Source organism: Poecilia reticulata, chromosome 9, assembly GCF_904066995.2.
Source record: "Poecilia reticulata chromosome 9, P_reticulata-male-v2, whole genome shotgun sequence".
In the NCBI taxonomy this organism is placed as follows: domain Eukaryota; kingdom Metazoa; phylum Chordata; class Actinopteri; order Cyprinodontiformes; family Poeciliidae; genus Poecilia; species Poecilia reticulata.
In genome coordinates this window covers 1540937-1566612 of record NC_088838.1, presented here as the reverse complement: position 1 = coordinate 1566612, position 25676 = coordinate 1540937, and the positions used below count along the sequence as shown (strand labels likewise).

Genomic DNA, 25676 nt, shown 5'->3' with positions numbered 1-25676 from the left:
AACATGATATTTAGACCTGTTTCCCGTTTGAAACTGCCAGATCTATTGCTTCTTATCATTTTGGAGCTGTCCATCATCTAATATGGCTGGAAAATTAATGTAGAGCTACGAAATCACAAATAGTGCATTTTTCACTTATTTCGCTGAGATAAAGCTTTTTTGGCTTCTAGGCTTCTTATATGTTCAAACATGAGATTTAGACCTGTTTCCAGTTTGAAACTGCCAGATCTATTGCTTCTTAGCATTTTGGAGCTGTCCATCATCTAATATGGCTGAAAATTTAATGTAGAGCTACGATATCAGAGATAGTCCATTTTTCACTTCTTTCGCTGAGATAAAGCTTTTTTGGCTTCTAGGCTTCTTATATCTTCAAACATGAGATTTAGACCTGTTTCCCCTTTGAAACTGCCAGATCTATTGCTTCTTAGCATTTTGGAGCTGTCCATCATCTAATATGGCTGAAAATTTAATGTAGAGCTACGATATCAGAGATAGTCCATTTTTCACTTCTTTCGCTGAGATAAAGCTTTTTTGGCTTCTAGGCTTCTTATATCTTAAAACATGATATTTAGACCTGTTTCCAGTTTGAAACTGCCAGATCTATTGCTTCTTAGCATTTTGGAGCTGTCCATCATCTAATATGGCTGAAAATTAATGTAGAGCTACGAAATCACAAATAGTGCATTTTTCACTTATTTCGCTGAGATAAAGCTTTTTTGGCTTCTAGGCTTCTTATATGTTCAAACATGAGATTTAGACCTGTTTCCAGTTTGAAACTGCCAGATCTATTGCTTCTTAGCATTTTGGAGCTGTCCATCATCTAATATGGCTGAAAATTTAATGTAGAGCTACGATATCAGAGATAGTCCATTTTTCACTTCTTTCGCTGAGATAAAGCTTTTTTGGCTTCTAGGCTTCTTATATCTTCAAACATGAGATTTAGACTTGTTTCCAGTTTGAAACTGCCAGATCTATTGCTTCTTAGCATTTTGGAGCTGTCCATCATCTAATATGGCTGAAAAATTAATGTAGAGCTACGATATCAGAGATAGTCCATTTTTCACTTCTTTCGCTGAGATAAAGCTTTTTTGGCTTCTAGGCTTCTTATATCTTAAAACATGAGATTTAGACCTGTTTCCCGTTTGAAACTGCCAGATCTATTGCTTCTTAGCATTTTGGAGCTGTCCATCATCTAATATGGCTGAAAATTTAATGTAGAGCTACGATATCAGAGATAGTCCATTTTTCACTTCTTTCGCTGAGATAAAGCTTTTTTGGCTTCTTGGCTTCTTATATCTTAAAACATGATATTTAGACCTGTTTCCAGTTTGAAACTGCCAGATCTATTGCTTCTTATCATTTTGGAGCTGTCCATCATCTAATATGGCTGAAAAATTAATGTAGAGCTACGAAATCACAAATAGTGCATTTTTCACTTATTTCGCTGAGATAAAGCTTTTTTGGCTTCTAGGCTTCCTATATGTTCAAACATGAGATTTAGACCTGTTTCCCGTTTGAAACTGCCAGATCTATTGCTTCTTAGCATTTTGGAGCTGTCCATCATCTAATATGGCTGAAAATTTAATGTAGAGCTACGAAATCAGAGATAGTCCATTTTTCACTTCTTTCGCTGAGATAAAGCTTTTTTGGCTTCTAGGCTTCTTATATGTTCAAACATGAGATTTAGACCTTTTCCAGTTTGAAACTGCCAGATCTATTGCTTCTTAGCATTTTGGAGCTGTCCATCATCTAATATGGCTGAAAATTTAATGTAGAGCTACGAAATCAGAGATAGTCCATTTTTCACTTCTTTCGCTGAGATAAAGCTTTTTTGGCTTCTAGGCTTCTATATATTCAATCATGAGATTTAGACCTGTTTCCAGTTTGAAACTGCCAGATCTATTGCTTCTTAGCATTTTGGAGCTGTCCATCATCTAATATGGCTGAAAAATTAATGTAGAGCTACGAAATCAGAGATAGTCCATTTTTCACTTCTTTCGCTGAGATAAAGCTTTTTTGGCTTCTAGGCTTCTTATATCTTCAAACATGAGATTTAGACCTGTTTCCCCTTTGAAACTGCCAGATCTATTGCTTCTTAGCATTTTGGAGCTGTCCATCATCTAATATGGCTGAAAATTTAATGTAGAGCTACGATATCAGAGATAGTCCATTTTTCACTTCTTTCGCTGAGATAAAGCTTTTTTGGCTTCTAGGCTTCTTATATCTTCAAACATGATATTTAGACCTGTTTCCAGTTTGAAACTGCCAGATCTATTGCTTCTTAGCATTTTGGAGCTGTCCATCATCTAATATGGCTGAAAAATTAATGTAGAGCTACGAAATCACAAATAGTGCATTTTTCACTTATTTCGCTGAGATAAAGCTTTTTTGGCTTCTAGGCTTCTTATATGTTGTGATAGAAAATTTTGTTTTTAGTCTTACTTCAGTCTTGATGGAACTGATGATACTTTTTACCATTTATTTACTGATTATATCTGCTGTATTTTGTATTTCTGTAAGATGTGTTTTTCCATTAAATAAGTTTGCAGATAATGTTTAGATGTTTCCGCAGCCATGAGACCTGAAGATATCTTGGGTAAAATGCTTGATCTGATAATTGTCTTAAAGGACTGATGTGTGGAATGTAGTTTGTACTCTGTTTGACCTGACCCCATGAACTGACAAAGAAGTGTTAGAAGTTCCTTCTGAAATCCTTATCAGATCTCCATCCTGCCATCAAATCATCTCCTCCAAGAGGTGTGAGATAGTTTATGAGGAGGGGATCAGGGTGTCTCTGTGGCCATCTGGCAGTAGAGATAACATCTGACTTTGGGAGGGTCTTTGCCTTGCTGTGACTATATAACGATGTGATGTGTGTTGTTCAGGGCTCTTCTTCTACTGACTGCGCTCAGTGAGACGGGTCTTCGAACGCTTTAGCCTTCGAATAAAGAAACTTAAAGACAAAGATTAATATTTCTCTTACTATTGAAACAGATTCTCATTCCTTCATAAAATTTCTACAACAATGTTCAAACATGAGATTAAGACCTGTTTCCCGTTTGAAACTGCCAGATCTATTGCTTCTTAGCATTTTGGAGCTGTCCATCATCTAATATGGCTGAAAATTTAATGTAGAGCTACGAAATCAGAGATAGTCCATTTTTCACTTCTTTCGCTGAGATAAAGCTTTTTTGGCTTCTAGGCTTCTTATATCTTCAAACATGATATTTTTGACCTGTTTCCAGTTTGAAACTGCCAGATCTATTGCTTCTTAGCATTTTGGAGCTGTCCATCATCTAATATGGCTGAAAAATTAATGTAGAGCTACGAAATCAGAGATAGTCCATTTTTCACTTCTTTCGCTGAGATAAAGCTTTTTTGGCTTCTAGGCTTCTTATATCTTAAAACATGAGATTTAGACCTGTTTCCCCTTTGAAACTGCCAGATCTATTGCTTCTTAGCATTTTGGAGCTGTCCATCATCTAATATGGCTGAAAATTTAATGTAGAGCTACGAAATCAGAGATAGTCCATTTTTCACTTCTTTCGCTGAGATAAAGCTTTTTTGGCTTCTAGGCTTCTTATATCTTAAAACATGAGATTTAGACCTGTTTCCCCTTTGAAACTGCCAGATCTATTGCTTCTTAGCATTTTGGAGCTGTCCATCATCTAATATGGCTGAAAATTTAATGTAGAGCTACGATATCAGAGATAGTCCATTTTTCACTTCTTTCGCTGAGATAAAGCTTTTTTGGCTTCTTGGCTTCTTATATCTTAAAACATGATATTTAGACCTGTTTCCAGTTTGAAACTGCCAGATCTATTGCTTCTTATCATTTTGGAGCTGTCCATCATCTAATATGGCTGAAAAATTAATGTAGAGCTACGAAATCACAAATAGTGCATTTTTCACTTATTTCGCTGAGATAAAGCTTTTTTGGCTTCTAGGCTTCCTATATGTTCAAACATGAGATTTAGACCTGTTTCCCGTTTGAAACTGCCAGATCTATTGCTTCTTAGCATTTTGGAGCTGTCCATCATCTAATATGGCTGAAAATTTAATGTAGAGCAACCAAATCACAGATAGTCCATTTTTCACTTCTTTCGCTGAGATAAAGCTTTTTTGGCTTCTAGGCTTCTTATATCTTCAAACATGATATTTTTGACCTGTTTCCAGTTTGAAACTGCCAGATCTATTGCTTCTTAGCATTTTGGAGCTGTCCATCATCTAATATGGCTGAAAATTTAATGTAGAGCTACGATATCAGAGATAGTCCATTTTTCACTTCTTTCGCTGAGATAAAGCTTTTTTGGCTTCTTGGCTTCTTATATCTTAAAACATGATATTTAGACCTGATTCCAGTTTAAAACAGCCAGATGTACTGCTTTTCAGCATTTTGAAGCTGGTCAACATCTAACTAAATTGGAATTTACTGTGGAGCTTCGTAAACTCATGATGTCCATTTATTACTTTCGCTGAGATGAAGCGACTTTGGCTTCAACTCTATTAAGACATAAGAATTAAACCTGATTCAAGTTTAAAATAGCCAGATATAGTGCTTTTCAGCATTTCGAAGCTGTTCAACATCTAACTAAATAGGAACTTAACAGTGGAGCTTCGTAAACTCATGATGTCCATTTATTACTTTCGCTGAGATGAAGCGACTTTGGCTTCAACTCTATTAAGACATAAGAATTAAACCTGATTCAAGTTTAAAATAGCCAGATATAGTGCTTTTCAGCATTTCGAAGCTGTTCAACATCTAACTAAATAGGAACTTAACAGTGGAGCTTCGTAAACTCAAGATGTCCATTTATTACTTCTTTCGCTGAGATGAAGCGATTTTGGCTTCAACTCTATTCAAACTTAAGAATTAAACCTGATTCAAGTTTAAAATAGCCAGATGTACTGCTTTTCAGCATTTTGAAGCTGGTCAACATCTAACTAAATTGGAATTTACTGTGGAGCTTCGTAAACTCATGATGTCCATTTATTACTTTCGCTGAGATGAAGCGACTTTGGCTTCAACTCTATTAAGACATAAGAATTAAACCTGATTCAAGTTTAAAATAGCCAGATATAGTGCTTTTCAGCATTTCGAAGCTGTTCAACATCTAACTAAATAGGAACTTAACAGTGGAGCTTCGTAAACTCAAGATGTCCATTTATTACTTCTTTCGCTGAGATGAAGCGATTTTGGCTTCAACTCTATTCAAACTTAAGAATTAAACCTGATTCAAGTTTAAAATAGCCAGATGTACTGCTTTTCAGCATTTTGAAGCTGGTCAACATCTAACTAAATTGGAATTGACTGTGGAGCTTTGTAAACTCATGATGTCCATTTACTACTTCTTTCGATGAGATAAAGCGATTTTGGCTTCAACTCTATTGGAACATAAGAATTAGACCTTATTCCAGTTTAAAACAGCCAGATGTACTGCTTTTCAGCATTTTGAAGCTGGTCAAAATCTAACTAAATAGGAACTTAACTGTGGAGCTTCGTAAACTCAAAATGTCCATTTATTACTTCTTTCGCTGAGATAAAGCGATTTTGGCTTCAACTTTATTGGAACATAAGAATTAGACCTGATTCCAGTTTAAAACAGCCAGATGTACTGCTTTTCAGCATTTTGAAGCTGGTCAACATCTAACTAAATTGGAATTTACTGTGGAGCTTCGTAAACTCATGATGTCCATTTATTACTTCTTTCGCTGAGATGAAGCAATTTTGGCTTCAACTCTATTCAAACATAAAAATTATACCTGATTCAAGTTTAAAATAGCCAGATATACTGCTTTTCAGCATTTCGGAGATGTCCACAATGGAAGTAAACTGGAAATTAAACTTGGAGCTTAATAAACCCAAGATGTCAATTTATTACTTATTTCGCTGAGATAACTCGATTTTGGCTTCAACTCTATTAAAACATAAGAATTAGACCTGATTCCAGTTTAAAACAGCCAGATGTACTGCTTTTCAGCATTTTGAAGCTGGTCAACATCTAACTTATTTGGAATTGACTGTGGAGCTTCGTAAACTCATGATGTCCATTTATTACTTCTTTAGCTGAGATAAAGCGATTTTGGCTTCAACTCTATTAAAACATAAGAATTAAACCTGATTCCAGTTTAAAATAGCCAGATATAGTGCTTTTCAGCATTTCGAAGCTGTTCAACATCTAACTAAATAGGAACTTAACAGTGGAGCTTCGTAAACTCAAGATGTCCATTTATTACTTATTTCAATGAGATAAAGCGATTTTGGCTTCATTTCTATTGGGACATAAGAATTAGACCTGATTCCAGTTTAAAACAGCCAGATGTACTGCTTTTCAGCATTTTGAAGCTGGTCAACATCTAACTAAATTGGAATTGACTGTGGAGCTTCGTAAACTCATGATGTCCATTTATTACTTATTTCGCTGAGATAAAGCGATTTTGGCTTCAACACTATTGGAACATAAGAATTAGACCTGATTCCAGTTTAAAATAGCCAGATATACTGCTTTTCAGCATTTTGGAGCTGTTCACAATCTAAGAAAACTGAAAATTAACTTTGGAGCGTAATAACCCCAAGATGTCCATTTATTACTTATTTCGCTGAGATAATGCGATTTTGGCTTCAACACTATTCAAACATAAAAATTATACCTGATTCAAGTTTAAAATAGCCAGATATACTGCTTTTCAGCATTTCGGAGATGTCCACAATGGAAGTAAACTGGAAATTAAACTTGGAGCTTAATAAACCCATTATGTCAATTTATTACTTATTTCGCTGAGATAACTCGATTTTGGCTTCAACTCTATTAAAACATAAGAATTAGACCTGATTCCAGTTTAAAACAGCCAGATGTACTGCTTTTCAGCATTTTGAAGCTGGTCAACATCTAACTTATTTGGAATTGACTGTGGAGCTTCGTAAACTCATGATGTCCATTTATTACTTCTTTAGCTGAGATAAAGCGATTTTGGCTTCAACTCTATTAAAACATAAGAATTAAACCTGATTCCAGTTTAAAATAGCCAGATATAGTGCTTTTCAGCATTTCGAAGCTGTTCAACATCTAACTAAATAGGAACTTAACAGTGGAGCTTCGTAAACTCAAGATGTCCATTTATTACTTATTTCGATGAGATAAAGCGATTTTGGCTTCATTTCTATTGGGACATAAGAATTAGACCTGATTCCAGTTTAAAACAGCCAGATGTACTGCTTTTCAGCATTTTGAAGCTGGTCAACATCTAACTAAATTGGAATTGACTGTGGAGCTTCGTAAACTCAAGATGTCCATTTATTACTTCTTTCGTTGAGATAAAGCGATTTTGGCTTCAACTCTATTGGAACATAAGAATTAGACCTGATTCCAGTTTAAAACAGCCAGATGTACTGCTTTTCAGCATTTTGAAGCTGGTCAACATCTAACTAAATTGGAATTGACTGTGGAGCTTTGTAAACTTATGATGCCCATTTACTACTTCTTTCGATGATATAAAGCGATTTTGGCTTCAACTCTATTGGAACATAAGAATTAGACCTTATTCCAGTTTAAAACAGCCAGATGTACTGCTTTTCAGCATTTTGAAGCTGGTCAAAATCTAACTAAATAGGAACTTAACTGTGGAGCTTCGTAAACTCAAAATGTCCATTTATTACTTCTTTCGATGAGATAAAGCGATTTTGGCTTCAACTCTATTGGAACATAAGAATTAGACCTTATTCCAGTTTAAAACAGCCAGATGTACTGCTTTTCAGCATTTTGAAGCTGGTCAAAATCTAACTAAATAGGAACTTAACAGTGGAGCTTCGTAAACTTAAGATGTCCATTTATTACTTATTTCGATGAGATAAAGCGATTTTGGCTTCATTTCTATTGGGACATAAGAATTAGACCTGATTCCAGTTTAAAACAGCCAGATGTACTGCTTTTCAGCATTTTGAAGCTGGTCAACATCTAACTAAATTGGAATTGACTGTGGAGCTTCGTAAACTCATGATGTCCATTTATTACTTATTTCGCTGAGATAAAGCGATTTTGGCTTCAACACTATTGGAACATAAGAATTAGACCTGATTCCAGTTTAAAATAGCCAGATATTGTAACGAGTATGCAAAATCAGCCAGAACCCAAAACGCAGCCAAGACCAGAGATCAGATCAAAAAGTTTATTACTAAATAAAGGGAAGGGGGTGGGTTCCACAGGGAGTGGTCACACTGGTGAGTGAGGAAGTGGGGGACCAGCGGGGTCGGGGAGCCAGCTTGGAGGGGGTAGGGTGAAAGGGCAGAGGGGGCCGCAGGGACTCAGGGATGAACTAGATGACAGGGACAAAATCCACAAACCAGAGGCTAGTCATTAACACAGTCCAGGGTCATGCACGGGGGTTTCTCAGGCAAGGTAATCCAATAGACGGCAACCAGGAGGCAGGGTCAGGACCAGGCAGGGTTCAGCAACAGGAGGGCACAATCTTCAGAGCAGAGGGAAAAGGCAAAATCAGTGGTCAAAAACAGGCAGGATCAGAAAACCAGTAGACTACTTGGAACATGGACAAGGCTTGAAAGCTGTGACAGTGGCAACAGACGATCTCGCACTGAGCTGGTGACGAGCAGCTGTTTAAATAGGGAGCAGCACAGAGCAGGTGAGGGTAATGAGTAATCAGCCCACTGAAGGTGGAGCTGAAGGGCTGAAATCATGACATCACCTCCCCCTTAAGGGGCGGCTCTTGACGCCCCTCTGGGCTGGTCCGGATGCTGGCGGTGGAACTTGCGGACAAGGTCCTTGTCCAGGACCAGGCGAGAAGGAACCCAGGACCTCTCCTCAGGGCCATAACCTTTCCAGTCCACAAGATATTGGATGCCACGGCCCCAACGTCGGGAACGCAGTAACCGCCTCACAGTAAAGGCAGGGGCCCCATCAATGAGTCGGGGGGGTGGAGGGGGTCTGGCTGGAGGGCACAACCTGGATGACATCAGTGGTTTGATCTTGGAGACATGGAAGGTGGGGTGTACCCGTAATGAAGGCGGTAGTTTGAGACGTACCGCTACTGGGTTAACAATCTTAGTAACAGGAAATGGGCCCACAAAACGGGGTGCCAACTTGCGGTTCTCTACCTTGATGGGCAGATCCTTTGTAGATAACCACACCCTCTGACCGACCAGGTATCTCGGGGCTTGGGATCTGTGGCGATTGGCATTCCTGGCATAAACCGCAGAAGTCTTGCAGAGAGTAGCTCTGGCCCTTCTCCAAACTCTGAGACAGCGACGTGCTGATAAATGGGCAGCAGGGACCTGGGTGGCTCCCTCCTGAACAGAGAGAATGGGCGGCTGATAGCCATAAACGACATGAAATGGTGACAGACCTGTGGAGCTCGATGGTAATCCATTAATGGCATATTCAACCCAAGTTAAGTTCTGGGACCAGCGACTAGGAGCGTCCATGCAAAGGATGCGCAACTTGGACTCTACTTCCTGATTTATCCTCTCTGTCTGGCCATCCGTCTGAGGGTGAAAACCTGAAGAAAGACTGACCTCAATGCCGAGAAGGGTGCAAAACTCACTCCAAAAACGGGAAATGAATTGTGGTCCTCTATCAGATACAATGTTGCGGGGAATGCCATGAAGTCTGAACACCTCTCGAGCCATCACACTAGCGAGATCAGGTGCTGAAGGTAACTTGTGTAAAGGAATGAGGTGGGTCATCTTGGAGAACCTGTCAACCACAGTGAGGAGTACCGTGTTACCTTGAGAGGGAGGCAGGCCGGTGACAAAATCCATAGAGATGTGGGACCATGGTCGATGAGGAATCGGCAGAGGCCTCAGAAGACCAGCTGGGGGGCGTCTGGAGGGCTTAACTCTGGAACAGGTGACACATGCTAAAACAAACTCTCGTGTGTCCTTTCTCAGAGTGGGCCACCAGAATCCTGACTGGACCACAGCCAGAGTCTTTGTAATACCTGGATGACAGAAAAGTTTAGAGCCATGACAGAATTGAAGGACTTTAGGTACCATCTCTTCAGGAACAAACAGAAGACCCTCAGGACATTGAGCTGGAGGTGGTTGTTTTCGATGACTCCTCCTGAGCAAGGTCTCTATTCTGGTTAGAGCTAACCTGGTCTTGGAGGGAAGGATGTAGTCATGGTCAACAGAATCAGAAGAGCAGACAGAGGACAGATGAAGTCTTGAAAGGGCATCTGGTTTGACATTCTTGCTGCCAGGTCGGTAGGCCAGAGTGAAGTCAAATCTGCTAAAAAACAGTGCCCATCTAGCCTGTCGTGGGTTCAGTCTCCTGGCTGACTTGAGGTATTCCAAGTTCTTATGGTCTGTCCACACAGTAAAAGGAAGTGCCGACCCCTCCAGCCAGTGCCTCCATTCTTCCAATGCTAGTTTAATAGCTAACAACTCTCTGTCTCCTACGTCGTAGTTTCTCTCGGAGGCAGAGAGCCGGCGAGAAAAAAAGGCACAAGGATGTAGCCTGGCATCATCTGCAAACCGTTGCGACAGGACGGCTCCAACCCCAGTATCTGAAGCATCAACCTCCACAACAAAAGGGTTAGACGGATCAGGAAAACGCAGAATGGGAGCTGAAGTGAAAAGACTTTTCAGCTTACCAAAAACATGTTCTGCCTCTGAAGACCACTGGAACTGAGTCTTGGTGGAAGTGAGTTGATGAAGAGGGGCAGCCACTGAACTATAACCCTTGATAAAACGGCGATAAAAATTGGCAAATCCAAGAAACCGTTGAAGTTCCTTCCGACTGGATGGTTTGGGCCACTCCAAGACGGCTGCCACCTTTGATGGATCCATGGTAATCCTGCCAGGAGCAATGATAAAACCCAAGAAGGATACAGATGGCTGATGAAAAGCACATTTCTCCGCCTTCACAAATAGATTATTCTGGAGGAGCCTAAGAAGAACCTCACGAACATGCTTGATGTGGGTGGGGAGATCCTTGGAAAAAATCAAAATGTCATCGAGGTATACAAAAACAAATCTGTTTAACATATCCCTTAAGACATCGTTAACCAATGCCTGGAAAACGGCTGGGGCATTGGTGAGCCCAAAGGGCATGACCAGATATTCATAGTGCCCTGAAGGGGTGTTAAAAGCCGTCTTCCACTCATCTCCCTCCCTTATACGGACCAGATGGTAGGCATTGCGCAGATCCAGCTTAGTAAACACAGTACTTCCTTGAAGGAGCTCAAAGGCAGAAGTCATGAGAGGTAGAGGGTACCTGTTCTTGACAGTAATTTCGTTAAGACCTCGATAATCGATGCAGGGCCTAAGAGATCCATCCTTCTTGCCCACAAAAAAGAATCCTGCACCTGCTGGAGAGGAAGACTTTCTTATAAGACCTGCTTTGAGGGCATCGGAAAGGTATTTCTCCATAGCCTCTCTTTCAGGACCAGAAATGGAATACAATCTGCCCTGGGTGGGGTGGTTCCAGGGCGGAGGTCAATGGCACAGTCGTACTCTCTATGGGGAGGCAGAGAAGTGGCCTTTGATTTGTTAAACACCTCACACAGATCATGGTAAACCTTAGGGACTTTAGACAAATCTGGATAGTCATGGTTGACCTCACAGGGGGAAGCCATGATGGGGGCTTCCTTTAAACAAGAAGTGGAGCAAGATGAACCCCAAGACTGAACCTCACCCGTGAGCCAATTGATGACTGGACTGTGCTTGATTAGCCATGGGCGTCCCAGAATCACGGGGATCTCAGGAGACCTGGTCAGCAGAAACGTGATCCTGTCGTGGTGATTTCCTGAAATCAGTACAGACACAGGCTTAGTGCAGTGGGTTATTTGATCAATCAGATGCCCATCAATAGCAAAAATCTCACGTGGTTTATCTAGAGGTTCCAACTCCAAGGCGAGCGCATGTGCTAGGCTAACATCAATAAAGTCAGCATCAGCCCCAGAATCAATGAAAACAGGAACCTCCCTGCCTTCAGGAGAGTCAGAAAATCTGATGGTGCACTGGTTGTGTGGAGGGTTCTGAGATCTGAGGATAGGGCTCAGCAAAGACCCCCGGGCTTTACTGAGCCTGTCCTTTTGACGGACAGCAAAGAGCGCGATGGTTTCTCTCTCCACAGTAGAAACACAGGTGATTTCTGAACCTCCTCTCCCTCTCTTCAGCAGAGAGCCTGGTCCTACCCAACTGCATGGGCTCCTCAGTGCCAGCAGGGGAGTTGTGGAGACCTGTGGCATGCTGCAGGGACTGACCTGGACAGTTGAAACCCTTCTTTGATAATTAGCTGAAGACCTCTCCCTCTTACGTTCACGAAGACGTTGATCAATCCGTGTGGCAAGCCTTTCTAAGGCCTCAAGGGTCCTCGGAGGGTCACGGGCAGCAATCTCATCCTTAATCTCATCTGACAGGCCCTGGTAAAAAACGTCAAACAGGGCTTCATTATTCCAAAGGCAACTGGACTTCAAGGCATGGAAATTGATTATGTAGTCAGTAACAGGTCGAGAGCCCTGTTTGAGAGAAAACAGTCTCCTGGCAGCCTCCCTCTCAGGACGGACTGGATCAAAAACCCTCTTCATTTCTTCAGAAAAATCAAAAAATGAGTCACAGCTGTCGGCATCATTCTCCCATTCAGAAGTTCCCCACTGTTTTGCCTTACCAGATAGTAGAGAGATGGTGTAGGCCACCTTGGCCCGCTCAGAAGGGAAGGCAGAGGGCTGGAGTTCAAAAAGCAGAGAACACTGAGTTAAAAAAGGTCGGCACTGTTCGGGATCCCCATCAAAACGCTCTGGGGGGGGATCTTAGGTTCATTGTTAGCGTTAGCTGAGGGAGTGACAGCTAGAGGACGTGGCGGTGTAATGGAGGGCCTAGCTTGAGTTTGGGAATCTTTTAGAGATGAAAGTCCCTGTAAAAGCTCCTGGACATTTCTTTCTAGGCCAGTAATGGCATTCTCCACACTAGAACACCAAACCGGATTAGGCTGTGGGTTCATACTGGCGAGATCGTACTGTAACGAGTATGCAAAATCAGCCAGAACCCAAAACGCAGCCAAGACCAGAGATCAGATCAAAAAGTTTATTACTAAATAAAGGGAAGGGGGTGGGTTCCACAGGGAGTGGTCACACTGGTGAGTGAGGAAGTGGGGGACCAGCGGGGTCGGGGAGCCAGCTTGGAGGGGGTAGGGTGAAAGGGCAGAGGGGGCCGCAGGGACTCAGGGATGAACTAGATGACAGGGACAAAATCCACAAACCAGAGGCTAGTCATTAACACAGTCCAGGGTCATGCACGGGGGTTTCTCAGGCAAGGTAATCCAATAGACGGCAACCAGGAGGCAGGGTCAGGACCAGGCAGGGTTCAGCAACAGGAGGGCACAATCTTCAGAGCAGAGGGAAAAGGCAAAATCAGTGGTCAAAAACAGGCAGGATCAGAAAACCAGTAGACTACTTGGAACATGGACAAGGCTTGAAAGCTGTGACAGTGGCAACAGACGATCTCGCACTGAGCTGGTGACGAGCAGCTGTTTAAATAGGGAGCAGCACAGAGCAGGTGAGGGTAATGAGTAATCAGCCCACTGAAGGTGGAGCTGAAGGGCTGAAATCATGACAGATATACTGCTTTTCAGCATTTTGGAGCTGTTCACAATCTAAGTAAACTGAAAATTAACTTTGGAGCGTAATAACCCCAAGATGTCCATTTATTACTTATTTCGCTGAGATAATGCGATTTTGGCTTCAACACTATTGGAACATAAGAATTAGACCTGATTCCAGTTTAAAACAGCCAGATGTACTGCTTTTCAGCATTTTGAAGCTGGTCAAAATCTAACTAAATAGGAACTTAACTGTGGAGCTTCGTAAACTCACGATGTCCATTTATTACTTCTTTCGCTGAGATGAAGCGATTTTGGCTTCAACTCTATTCAAACTTAAGAATTAAATCTGATTCAAGTTTAAAATAGCCAGATGTACTGCTTTTCAGCATTTTGAAGCTGGTCAACATCTAACTAAATTGGAATTGACTGTGGAGCTTTGTAAACTTATGATGCCCATTTACTACTTCTTTCGATGAGATAAAGCGATTTTGGCTTCAACTCTATTGGAACATAAGAATTAGACCTTATTCCAGTTTAAAACAGCCAGATGTACTGCTTTTCAGCATTTTGAAGCTGGTCAAAATCTAACTAAATAGGAACTTAACTGTGGAGCTTCGTAAACTCAAAATGTCCATTTATTACTTCTTTCGCTGAGATAAAGCGATTTTGGCTTCAACTCTATTGGAACATAAGAATTAGACCTGATTCCAGTTTAAAACAGCCAGATGTACTGCTTTTCAGCATTTTGAAGCTGGTCAACATCTAACTAAATTGGAATTGACTGTGGAGCTTCGTAAACTCATGATGTCCATTTATTACTTCTTTCGCTGAGATAAAGCGATTTTGGCTTCAACTCTATTAAAACATAAGAATTAAACCTGATTCCAGTTTAAAATAGCCAGATATAGTGCTTTTCAGCATTTCGAAGCTGTTCAACATCTAACTAAATAGGAACTTAACAGTGGAGCTTCGTAAACTCAAGATGTCCATTCATTACTTATTTCGCTGAGATAAAGCGATTTTGGCTTCATTTCTATTGGAACATAAGAATTAGACCTGATTCCAGTTTAAAACAGCCAGATATACTGCTTCTCAGCATTTCGGAGTTGTCCATCATCTAACTAAACTGAAAATTAACTGTGGAGCGTCGTAAACCAAAGAAGTCAATTTATTACTTCATTCGCTGAGATAAAGCGATTTTGGCTTCAACTCTATTGAAACATAAGAATTAGACCTGATTCCAATTTGAAACAGCCAGATATACTGCTTCTCAGCATTTCGGAGTTGTCCATCATCTAACTAAACAGAAAATTAACTGTGGTGCGTCGTAAACCAAAGAAGTCCATTTATTGCTTCTTTCGCTGAGATAAAGCGAATTTGGCTTCAAATCTATTGAAACATAAGAATTAGACCTGACTCCAGTTTAAAACAGCCAGATATACTCCTTCACAACATTTCGGAGCTGTCCAACATCTAACTAATCAGAAAATTAACTGTGGAGCGTCGTAAACCCAAGAAATCCATGTATTGCTTCTTTCGCTGAGATAAAGCGATTTTGGCTTCAACTCTATTGAAACATAAGAATTACACCTGGTTCCAGTTTAAAACCGCCAGATATAATGCTTCTCAGCATTTCGGAGCTGTCCAACATCTAACTAAACTGAAAATTAACTGTGGAGCGTCGTAAACCAAAGAAGTCCATTTATTGCTTCTTTCGCTGAGATAAAGCGAATTTGGCTTCAAATCTATTGAAACATAAGAATTAGACCTGACTCCAGTTTAAAACAGCCAGATATACTCCTTCACAACATTTCGGAGCTGTCCAACATCTAACTAATCAGAAAATTAACTGTGGAGCGTCATAAACCCAAGAAGTCCATGTAACTAAATTGGAATTTACTGTTGAGCTTCGTAAACTCATGATGTCCATTTATTACTTCTTTCGCTGAGATGAAGCGATTTTGGCTTCACCTCTATTAAAACATAAGAATTACACCTGGTTCCAGTTTAAAACCGCCAGATATAATGCTTCTCAGCATTTCAGAGCTGTCCAACATCTAACTAAACTGAAAATTAACTGTTGAGCGTCGTAAACCAAAGAAGTCCATTTATTAGTTCTTTCGCTGAGATAAGCTCTGAGACGCGTCTGGCAGCTGAAGTAGGAACAGCTTATCCTGCTCTCTCCCGTCCTTACTGATAACTTTGCTTGTGAATTATTTTTAAAGTCACAATTTTTATGGTTTTATTCACATTATCGACATTATAACTGGATTACTTCAAACCTAAAGACCAGGAGATTTTCTCACTTTTATTTTTACCTCACTTTTCTTCACCTCCAAGTTGAACTAGGGCAAAATGCCCCCGTCCGACCCCAAGGACATTAGCAGTATTCTACAACGACTTCAGTTTTTAGAAACAAAGATTCAACGGCTGGAGGTTAACTTTGAGATCAACGCTACCTGTGGATATGAAACAACTCTTCCTCAAATCAGCGGAGAGGTCGTACACCCCGCACCAAACAGCTCACCCTGGATCGCTCAGGGAGCCAAGCCAAAACAAAAGTCTCACACTGCAGATCCCATGAGACGACTAACGGGGAGAACCCCTCACCTGGATGAATCAGCGTGGCCAGCTCTGAGCCGAAACCCACCTTCAACCTGCTCCGCCAAAGAATAGCAAACAAGCAGCTGGAACCAAAACGACTACACCGAGCCCACTCCCAAGGACAAAGCGACCAGCCCGAGCCTAAAAACATCCTGACTCCGTGGTAATCCCACTGAAAAACAGATTTTCTGCACTTCAGCACGAGCCTCTGAGTGAAAACCCACCTTCAAACATCAGCAATGAGGCTAAACCAACGCATCCACCGCACAAAGCTCCGAAGGACAAAGTGACCACCAGGAAAACGAAAGGTATGCCAAGAGTGCTTATCGTTGGAGATGAGGCAGTAAATGGAATCAGTCATGTTTGCAATCCCAAGAAAACGAGAGTGGTTTCTTTTCTTGGTGACACTGTATCTGATTTGACCCGCAAAGTGCTCTCTCTAACCACTGATCAGCCAAACATGGAGACTTTAGTTGTGCATGTTGGAGCCAACAATCTGGCAAAGCAAAAATCTGAGATTCTGAAAAAGGACTTTAATATTCTTCTGGACACTATGGGAAAATTAAAAATGAAGTTATTTCTCAGTGGTCCAATTCCATCGCCTCAATGGGGAGACGAAAAACATTCCAGGCTGCTTATGATAAACAAATGGCTGATTAAAACCTGCTCTGCCAGCTCAGTGACCTTCATCGATAACCTCTGGATCAACTGGCAGCGCTTTCACCTCTTTGGAAGAGGAGGACGCAATCTTAACAAACACGGAATAAGGCTGCTCACTGCAAACATTTTTCATTTTATCAACAAGAACAACAATGTGACCATCGCTTCAGAAGAACAGGCTCAAGGATGTCTGACTAGGATGGAGCCCTCCGCATATCAAGAACAAACTATTCCAATACAAACTGATAAAACATCGGCTGTGAACAGAATGACTGGTTCCCCTCCTCCTTCCCCATCCCACATCTTTCCCCCCTCCCTTCTCCTTCCACCCTCCCTTCTCCTTCCCCCCTCCCTCTCTGCTCCTACACTCACTCACAAGATCAGAGTTTATTAGAAAGTGAACCACTAAAGAGAGTCGGGCTTCACCTGAGCCGCCTGAAAATGCTGGTGGAGAATTCAGGTCAGAGAGAAAGACGGACGGACTCTTTCTCGTCCCAGCTGGATAGTATGGATCAACAGGTTCGCCTCAGCACAACTCTCACTTCATCTAAGCCACCTGCCTCTGACCTCCCTGAAAATCCAGCACTCCGCATTTCTGAGGTCTGAGACCGGGGTCCAGATATTATCCTTACACCCGTCTTCCTCCAGAATGTGTCTGGCCCACCAACATTGCGTAGCAGGACAATACCTGTCCGGATCACTACAAGAACAGTTACAAAAAACAGAAATACAAAAAACAGTGGTCTTAATTCAAACCTCAGACTGATCCCCTATCTAAAGGAACCTCAGACTGAAGAGCTTTCAGCCTCCGAGTCACTTAAACTGGCTCTTTTAAATACCAGATCTCTCTGTTCTAAAGCTCTATTAATTAATGATTTCATCACTGAGCATAATATTGATGTTTTATTTCTGACAGAAACATGGCTGAATGACAATAATGAAGCAATCGTACTAATTGAATCAACGCCTCCTACGTACAATTTTTTAAGTGAAAATAGAAAACACAAAAAAGGCGGAGGCGTGGCTTCAATATTTAAGAATACCATAAACTGTAGTAAAATCTCTTTGGGTAATTTTATGTATTTTGAATATCTTGGAATCGAGGTATAAGGCCACAAACGAACTTTGACACTAACTCTATACAAAACACCAACATATGTGGAAAATTTCTTTGCGGACTTGAATGAGCTTCTATCTCTCATATGCATTGATTACGATTGTTTGATAATTGTCGGTGATTTCAACATTCATGTTGACAACCCCCAAGACCGAGGGGCTAAAAAGCTCTGTAATATATTAGAGAGATTTGGTTTAACACAACATGTCAAACAAGCAACACACACACAGGGACACACACTGGACCTGGTTATCAGTAAGGGTGTGAATATTTCCAATGTCTCTGTAACTGATGTTGCCCTGTCGGATCATTTTGCTGTTTTCTTTGACAGTTCTTTATCCGTTAACCCACTTGGACAAAAAGCTACTATCACAAAACGTACTTTCACAGAAAACACAGCAGAAACATTTAATCAAATCTACTCTTCTTCCTCACTCTTAAGTTATAGTGACGTAGATAAGTTGGTGGATGATTTTCAGTGCAAACTTTCAGATATCATTGATTACATTGCCCCCACTAAGGTGAAGGTTGTGACTGGTAGGAAGAAATCTCCATGGAGAAATGCACAAGTAGTTCAATCTGCAAGACAACTCTGCCGCAGGGCCGAACGGAAATGGCGTAAAGGTCGACTGCATGTTTATTATGACATCTACAAGGAAAGACTACGTAACTATCACACAACACTAAAACATGCCAGAGAGGCTTTCTTTGCAGATGTCATAAACAAAAACATTAACAATGCTCGAGCTTTATTTGCCACTGTTGACAGGCTCACAAATCCTCCGATGACGTTGCCACCTGAGCTTCAATCTATTGCCGCCTGCAACAAGTTTTCCAGTTTCTTTTCAGAGAAAATTCAAAAGATCAGAGGATTAATCTTCACATCCACTCCAAAGACAGTACCAATGCTGTGCCCAAACAAAACAAATGCAGGAAAAATGACCCAATTTCAACTACTAAATTATAAAACCCTAGAAGAAATTATAAGTCAATTAAGCTCCGGTTCCTGCTGTCTGGATGTCCTACCCACACATTTCTTTAAGAAAGTCCTGCCTGTTGTTGCTAATGATCTGATCCAAATAGTAAACTCATCGCTCTCTTCAGGTGTTTTCCCCCAGGCTTTGAAAACAGCAGTTATCAAACCACTTATAAAAAAGAACAATCTAGACAAATCCCTACTGCAGAATTACAGGCCAATCTCCAACCTCCCATTCATCAGCAAAATTATTGAAAAAGCAGTTTTTAAACAATTAAATAACTTCCTAACAATAACAAACTGCTTTGACTCCTTCCAGTCTGGTTTTCGTGCTCACCACAGCACAGAGACGGCCCTTGTAAAAGTGTTCAATGACATCCATATAAATACAGACTGTGGGAGAACCACAGTGCTGGTTCTGTTGGACCTCAGTGCAGCTTTCGACACTGTTGACCACGACATTTTACTGAATCGACTGGAGAGTTGGGTCGGACTCTCCGGTCCAGTGCTCAACTGGTTAGAATCTTACATAAAGAACAGGGATTTCTTTGTTTCAATCGGAAACTTCTCATCAGAGAGGTCAAAGGTCACATGTGGGGACCCCAAGGTTCAATCCTAGGACCCCTTCTTTTCAATATTTATATGGTCCCACTGGCAAAGATTATAACAGGACATAGGATTAGCTACCACAATTATGCGGATGATACACAGCTCTACATCACGATGTCACCAGGTGACTCTGAACCCATCCAATCACTGAATAGATGCTTAGAACAGATCAATGTGTGGATGTGCCAAAACTTTCTCCAGCTAAACAGAAACAAAACTGAAGTTATTATATTTGGACCTAGAGAGGAGCGAACCAGAGTCAATGCACAGCTTCAATTATTACAACTAAAAACCAGCAATCAGGCCCGAAACCTGGGAGTAGTGATGGACTCTGACCTGAACCTTCAGAACCACATTAAGACAGTCACAAAGTTGGCCTTCTATCACCTGAAGAACATCTCCAGGGTTAGAGGACTGATGTCTCAGCATGATCTAGAGAAGCTCATCCATGCGTTTATCTTTAGCTGCATTGATTACTGCAACAGCGTCTTCACAGGTCTGACTTATAAATCAATCAAACAGCTGCAGCTGATCCAGAATGCTGCTGCTCGGGTTCTCACTAAAACCAGGAAGATAGAGCACATAACACCAGTTTTAAAGTCCCTACACTGGCTCCCTGTAGCTCAGAGAATAGACTTTAAAATACTGATGTTAGTTTATAAATCACTGAACGGTTTAGCACCACAATACCTTAAAGATCTGTTATTGCTGTACCAACCATCTAGACCCCTCAGATCTTCTGGTTCTGGTCTGCTCTGCATCCCCAGAACAAGAACCAGATGAGGAGAAGCAGCATTCAGTTTCTATGCACGACAGATTTGGAACAAACTTCCAGAAAACTGTAAAACAGCTGAAACACTGGGTGCTTTTAAATGTCAACTTAAAACCCACCTGTTTAGAGTTGCTTATGGCTAAATTAGGGTTAGAGTGCGGGTTTTGATGCCTTCAATGTTTTTATGTCTTTAATGTTTTTAATTTCTTCTTCTTTCTTTTCGACGTTTTAATGATGTAATGTTTTTTGTTTTTTTTGTTTTTATTTTGTTTTTTTTATTTCTTTTTAAATCTCTGTCTTTCTCACTGATTATTTCTGTTTTTATTTTAATTATGTAAAGCACTTTGAAATGCCTTGCTGCTGAAATATGCTATACAAATAAAATTTGATTGATTGATTGATTGATTGATAATGCGATTTTGATTTGAACTCTACTGAAACATAAGAATTAGACCTGATTCCAGTTTAAAACAGCCGGATTTACTCCTTCACAACATTTCGGAGGTGTCCAACATCTAACTAATCAGAAAATTAACTGTGGATTGTCGTAAACGCACGAAGTCAATTTATTGCTTCTTTCGCTGAGATAAAGCGATTTTTGCTTCAACTCTATAGATACATAAGAGTTAGACCTGATTCCAATTTAAAACAGCCATATATACTGCTTCTCAGCATTTCGGAGCTGTCCAACATATAACTACATTGAAAATTAACTGTGGAGCTTAATAAACCCACAAAGTCCATATATTGCTTCTTTCGCTGAGATAAAGCGATTTTGGCTTCAACTCTATTGAAACATAAGAATTACACCTGGTTCCAGTTTAAAACCACCAGATATACTGCTTTTCAGCATATTGAAGCTGTTCAACATCTAACTAAATGGGAGCTTAACTATGGAGCTACGTAAACTCAAAATGTCCATTTATTACTTCTTTCGCTGAGATAAAGCGATTTTGGCTTCAAATCTATTGAAACATAAGAATTAGACCTGATTCCAGTTTAACACAGCCAGATATACTGCTTCTCAGCATTTCGAAACTGTCCAACATATAACTAAACTGAAAATTAACTGTAGAACGTCAAAAAACAGAAGAAGTCCATTTATTACATCTTTTGCTGAGATAATGCGATTTTGACTTTAAGTATATTGAAACATAAGAATTAGACCTGATTCCAGTTTAAAACAGCCTTAAGTACTCCTTCACAACATGTCGGAGCTGTCCAACATCTAACTAATCACAAAATTAACTGTAGAGCGTCGCAATCAAAAGAAGTCCATTTATTACTTCTTTCGCTGAGGTAAAGCGATTTTGGCTTCAACTCTACTGAAACATAAGAATTAGACCTGATTCCAGTTTAAAACAGCCGGATTTACTCCTTCACAACATTTCGGAGGTGTCCAACATCTAACTAATCAGAAAATTAACTGTGGAGCGTCGTAAACCCAAGAAGTCAATTTATTGCTTCTTTCACTGAGATAAAGCGATTTTGGCTACAACTCTATAGATACATAAGAATTAGACCTGATTCCAATTTAAAACAGCCATATATACTGCTTCTCAGCATTTCGGAGCTGTCCAACATATAACTACATTGAAAATTAACTGTGGAGCTTCATAAACCCACGAAGTACATTTCTTGCCTCTTTCGTTCAGATAAAGCGATTTTGGCTTGAACTCTATTGAAACATAAGAATTAGTCCTGATTCCAATTTAAAACAGCCAGATATACTGCTTCTCAGCATTTCGGAGCTGTCCAACATCTAACTAAACTGAAAATTAACTGTGCAGCTTCATAAAAACAAGAAGTCCATTTATTGCTTCTTTCCTTAGATAAAGCGATTTTGTCTTCAACTCTATTGACACATAAGAATTAGACATGATTCCAGTGTAAAACAGCAAGATATACTGCTTCTCAGCATTTCGGAGCTGTCCAACATCTAACTAAACTGAAAATTAACTGTGGAGCGTCGTAAACCAAAGAAGTCCATTTATTGCTTCTTTCGCTGAGATAATGCGATTTTGGCTTCAACTCTATAGAAACATAAGAATTAGACTTGATTCCAATTTAAAACAGCCAGATATACTGCTTCTCAGCATTTCGGAGCTGTCCAACATCTAACTAAACTGAAAATTAACTGTGGAGCGTCGTAAACCGAAGAAGTCCATTTATTGCTTCTTTCGCTGAGATAATGCGATTTTGGCTTCAACTCTATAGAAACATAAGAATTAGACTTGATTCCAATTTAAAACAGCCAGATATACTGCTTTTCAGCTTTTCGGAGCTCTCCAACATCTAACTAAACTGAAAATTAACTGTGGAGCGTCGTAATCAAAAGAAGTCCATTTATTACTTCTTTCGCTGAGGTAAAGAGATTTTGGCTTCAACTCTGTTGAAACATGAGAATTAGACCTGATTCCAGATTAAAACAGCCAGATATATTGCTTCTCAGCATTTCGAAGCTGTCCAACATCTAACTAAACTTAAAATTAACTTTGGAGCTTCGTTAACAGAAGAAGTTCATTTATTGCTTCTTTCGCTGAGATAAAGCGATTTTGGCTTCAACTCTATTGAAACATAAGAACTAGATCCAATTCCAGTTTAAAACAGCCAGATCTACCGCTTCTCAGCTTTTCGGAGCTGTCCAAAATCTAATAAGGCTGAAAATTTTATGTAGATGTGCGATTTCACAGATGGTCCATTTTTCATTTCTTTCGCTGAGATAAAGCTTTCATGGCTTCTTGGCATCTGTTCTCTGCAAACATCAGATTTAGACCGTTTTCCAGTATGAAAAAGCCAGATCTACTGCTTCTCAGCATTTTGGAGCTTTCAAACATCTAATAAGGCTGAAAATTGAATGTAGATCTGCAAATTCACAGATTACATCTAATAAGGCTGAAAATTGTGGAGGTGTGAATTCACAGAGTCAATTTTTCACTTCTTTCGGAGAGATTAAGCTTTTTTGGCTTCTTGATTGCTGCCCTACTAAACGATTATATTTTGCGCTGGTTCTAGTTTGAAAAAGCCAGATCTACTACTTCTCAGCACTTTGGAGCTTTCTAACATCTAATAAGGCTGAAAATTGAATGTAGAGGTGCGAATTCAGATAGTTCATTTTTCAATTCTCTCGCTGAGATAAAGCTTTTTTGGCTTCTTGGCATCCGTTCTCTTCAAACATTAGATTTAGACCTCCTTCCAGTTTGAAACATCCAGATCTATTGCTTCTTAGCTTTTCGGAGCTTTCCATCATCTAATAAGGCTGAAAATTGAATGTAGAGGAGCGAATTCACAGAGTAAATTTTTCACTTCTTTCGGAGAGATTAAGCTTTTTTGGCTTCTTGATTGCTGCCCTACTAAAAGATTACATTTTGCGCTGGTTTTAGTTTGAAAAAGTCAGATCTACTGCTTCTCAGCACTTTGGAGCTGTCCAACATCTAATAAGGCTGAAAATGGAATGTAGAGGTGCGAATTCACAGATAGTCCATTTTTCACTTCTTTCGCTGAGAAAAACCTTTTTTGGCTTCTTGGCATCTGTTCTTTCCAAACATCAAATTTAGACCTGTTTCCAGTTTGAAACAGCCAGATCTATTGCTTCTTAGCTTTTTGGAGCTGTCCATCATCTAATAAGGCTGAAAATTGAATGTAAATCTGCAAATTCACAAATAGTTCTTTTATCCCTTCTTTCGCTGAGATAAAGCTTTTGTGGCATCTTGCATGCTGCTCTATTGAAACATGAGAGTTTGCACTGGTTCTAGTTTGAAACAGCAAGATCTACTTGCTGCATTTTGCAGCTGTGCAACATCTAATAAGGCTGAAAATAGAATTTAGAGCTGCGAATTCACAAATAGTAAATTTTTCACTTCTTTCACTGAGATAAAGCTTTTTTGGCTTCTTGATTGCTGCCCTACTAAAAGATTATATTTTGCGCTGGTTCTAATATGAAAAGCCAGATCGACTGCTTCTCAGCATTTTGGAGCTGTCAAACATCTAATAAGGCTGAAGATATAATATAGAGGTGCGAATTCACAGATACTCCATTTTTCACTTCTTTCGCTGAGATAAAGCGGTTTTGGCTTCTTGGCTTCTGTTCTCTTCAAACATCAGATTTAGACCCGTTTCCAGTTTGAAATAGCCAGATCTATTGCTTCTTAGCTTTTCTGAGCTGTCCATCATCTATTAAGGCTGAAAATTGAATGTAGAGGTGCGAATTATAAAGCTTTTTTGGCTTCAGGCAGGTGCAGAGGGGGAGCTGGGGGTGCTTAAGCACCTGCCCTTTTTGCTCCTTTCCCTCAAGTGCCCTTTTGGTCAAATTTATTTTTGTTTTTGTTGGTATTATTATGTGCTAAAATTATTTGCTTTTTTGTTTCTTTTTTGTACAACATAACCTTTAGTGGTCTCTGCACCGCCCTGGTGTAAGGTATACTTTTTCCCCCCTGGCTACAAGGGGGGGGGGGGTGAAACAACAGCAAAAACTGGTGTGTTTCCAACACTAAAGGCTTTATAAACATGATTTGATTTAAACATAATTTAACAGAATTTAAATACCGTGTTAATTTACCACTTCACTTTCATACATTTTATTCATTGTTTCATTGCTCTCAGCAATGAAACAATCAGGTGGTGGTGTGGTGACCTATACAGGTCACCAGTCCTATGCAGGATGTACGTTTTGTTCCAAAACTTGCTATTTTGGAACAATTTCTTCCAAAATAACATACTTTAACTTAAATAATCCTTAAACTTTAAGTATACTGATGATTAGTCTGGCTTCAAGCATGCTAACAATTAATATACTTATTATATTTATTTTTCACTTGGGCCTTCATATTTAAATACATCTGCTGGCTCGTGCCAGCAGATGTATTTACTGACATCTGCTGACACGAGGTGGCCAGCAGATGTCAGTAAGTGTAAACATTTCAGAGTATCAGCTGCACTGAGAACACTCAAACTGTTAGGTTTTATTCATGGTAGGCAGTTTTTCCACACTTTTTTATATAAGGCAAGATTTACATAACTGTTGAAATTAGAATTACCTTTTACCTTTTGACATCTGCTAGAAACTCAAGTAGACCTTTTTCTAAGTTAATGTTGTTAAGTTAAATGATGCAGGGATGAGGACCAAATTACAAATTGCCCTTGACTTGGCAACTGTTTCCAGTTGGACTGAGAACAGTGAAAAAAGCTTCTTTTTAAAATAGCTATGAATTCTAGGCCCTTCCAAGTACTGCAACCTTTGTAATGGAATTTTTTGTTCACCCGTTTTTGTAAAAAATGTAAAGATTGATAACTTTTTCAAAATTGTGTGTCTTAGAAGTTTTATTGGAAGTTTTATTGGAACATAAGTTAATTCCCTTTGTATAGCCTCTGTGATCTTTTATG

General features: G+C 40.0%; 1 protein-coding gene across 1 annotated transcript in view; it reads left to right on the top strand.

Moving 5' to 3' along the window:
* Positions 1-25676, top strand: part of pdzd2 (PDZ domain containing 2) — a 211657-nt gene that overhangs the window by 178259 nt on the left and 7722 nt on the right. The window lies entirely within an intron of this gene.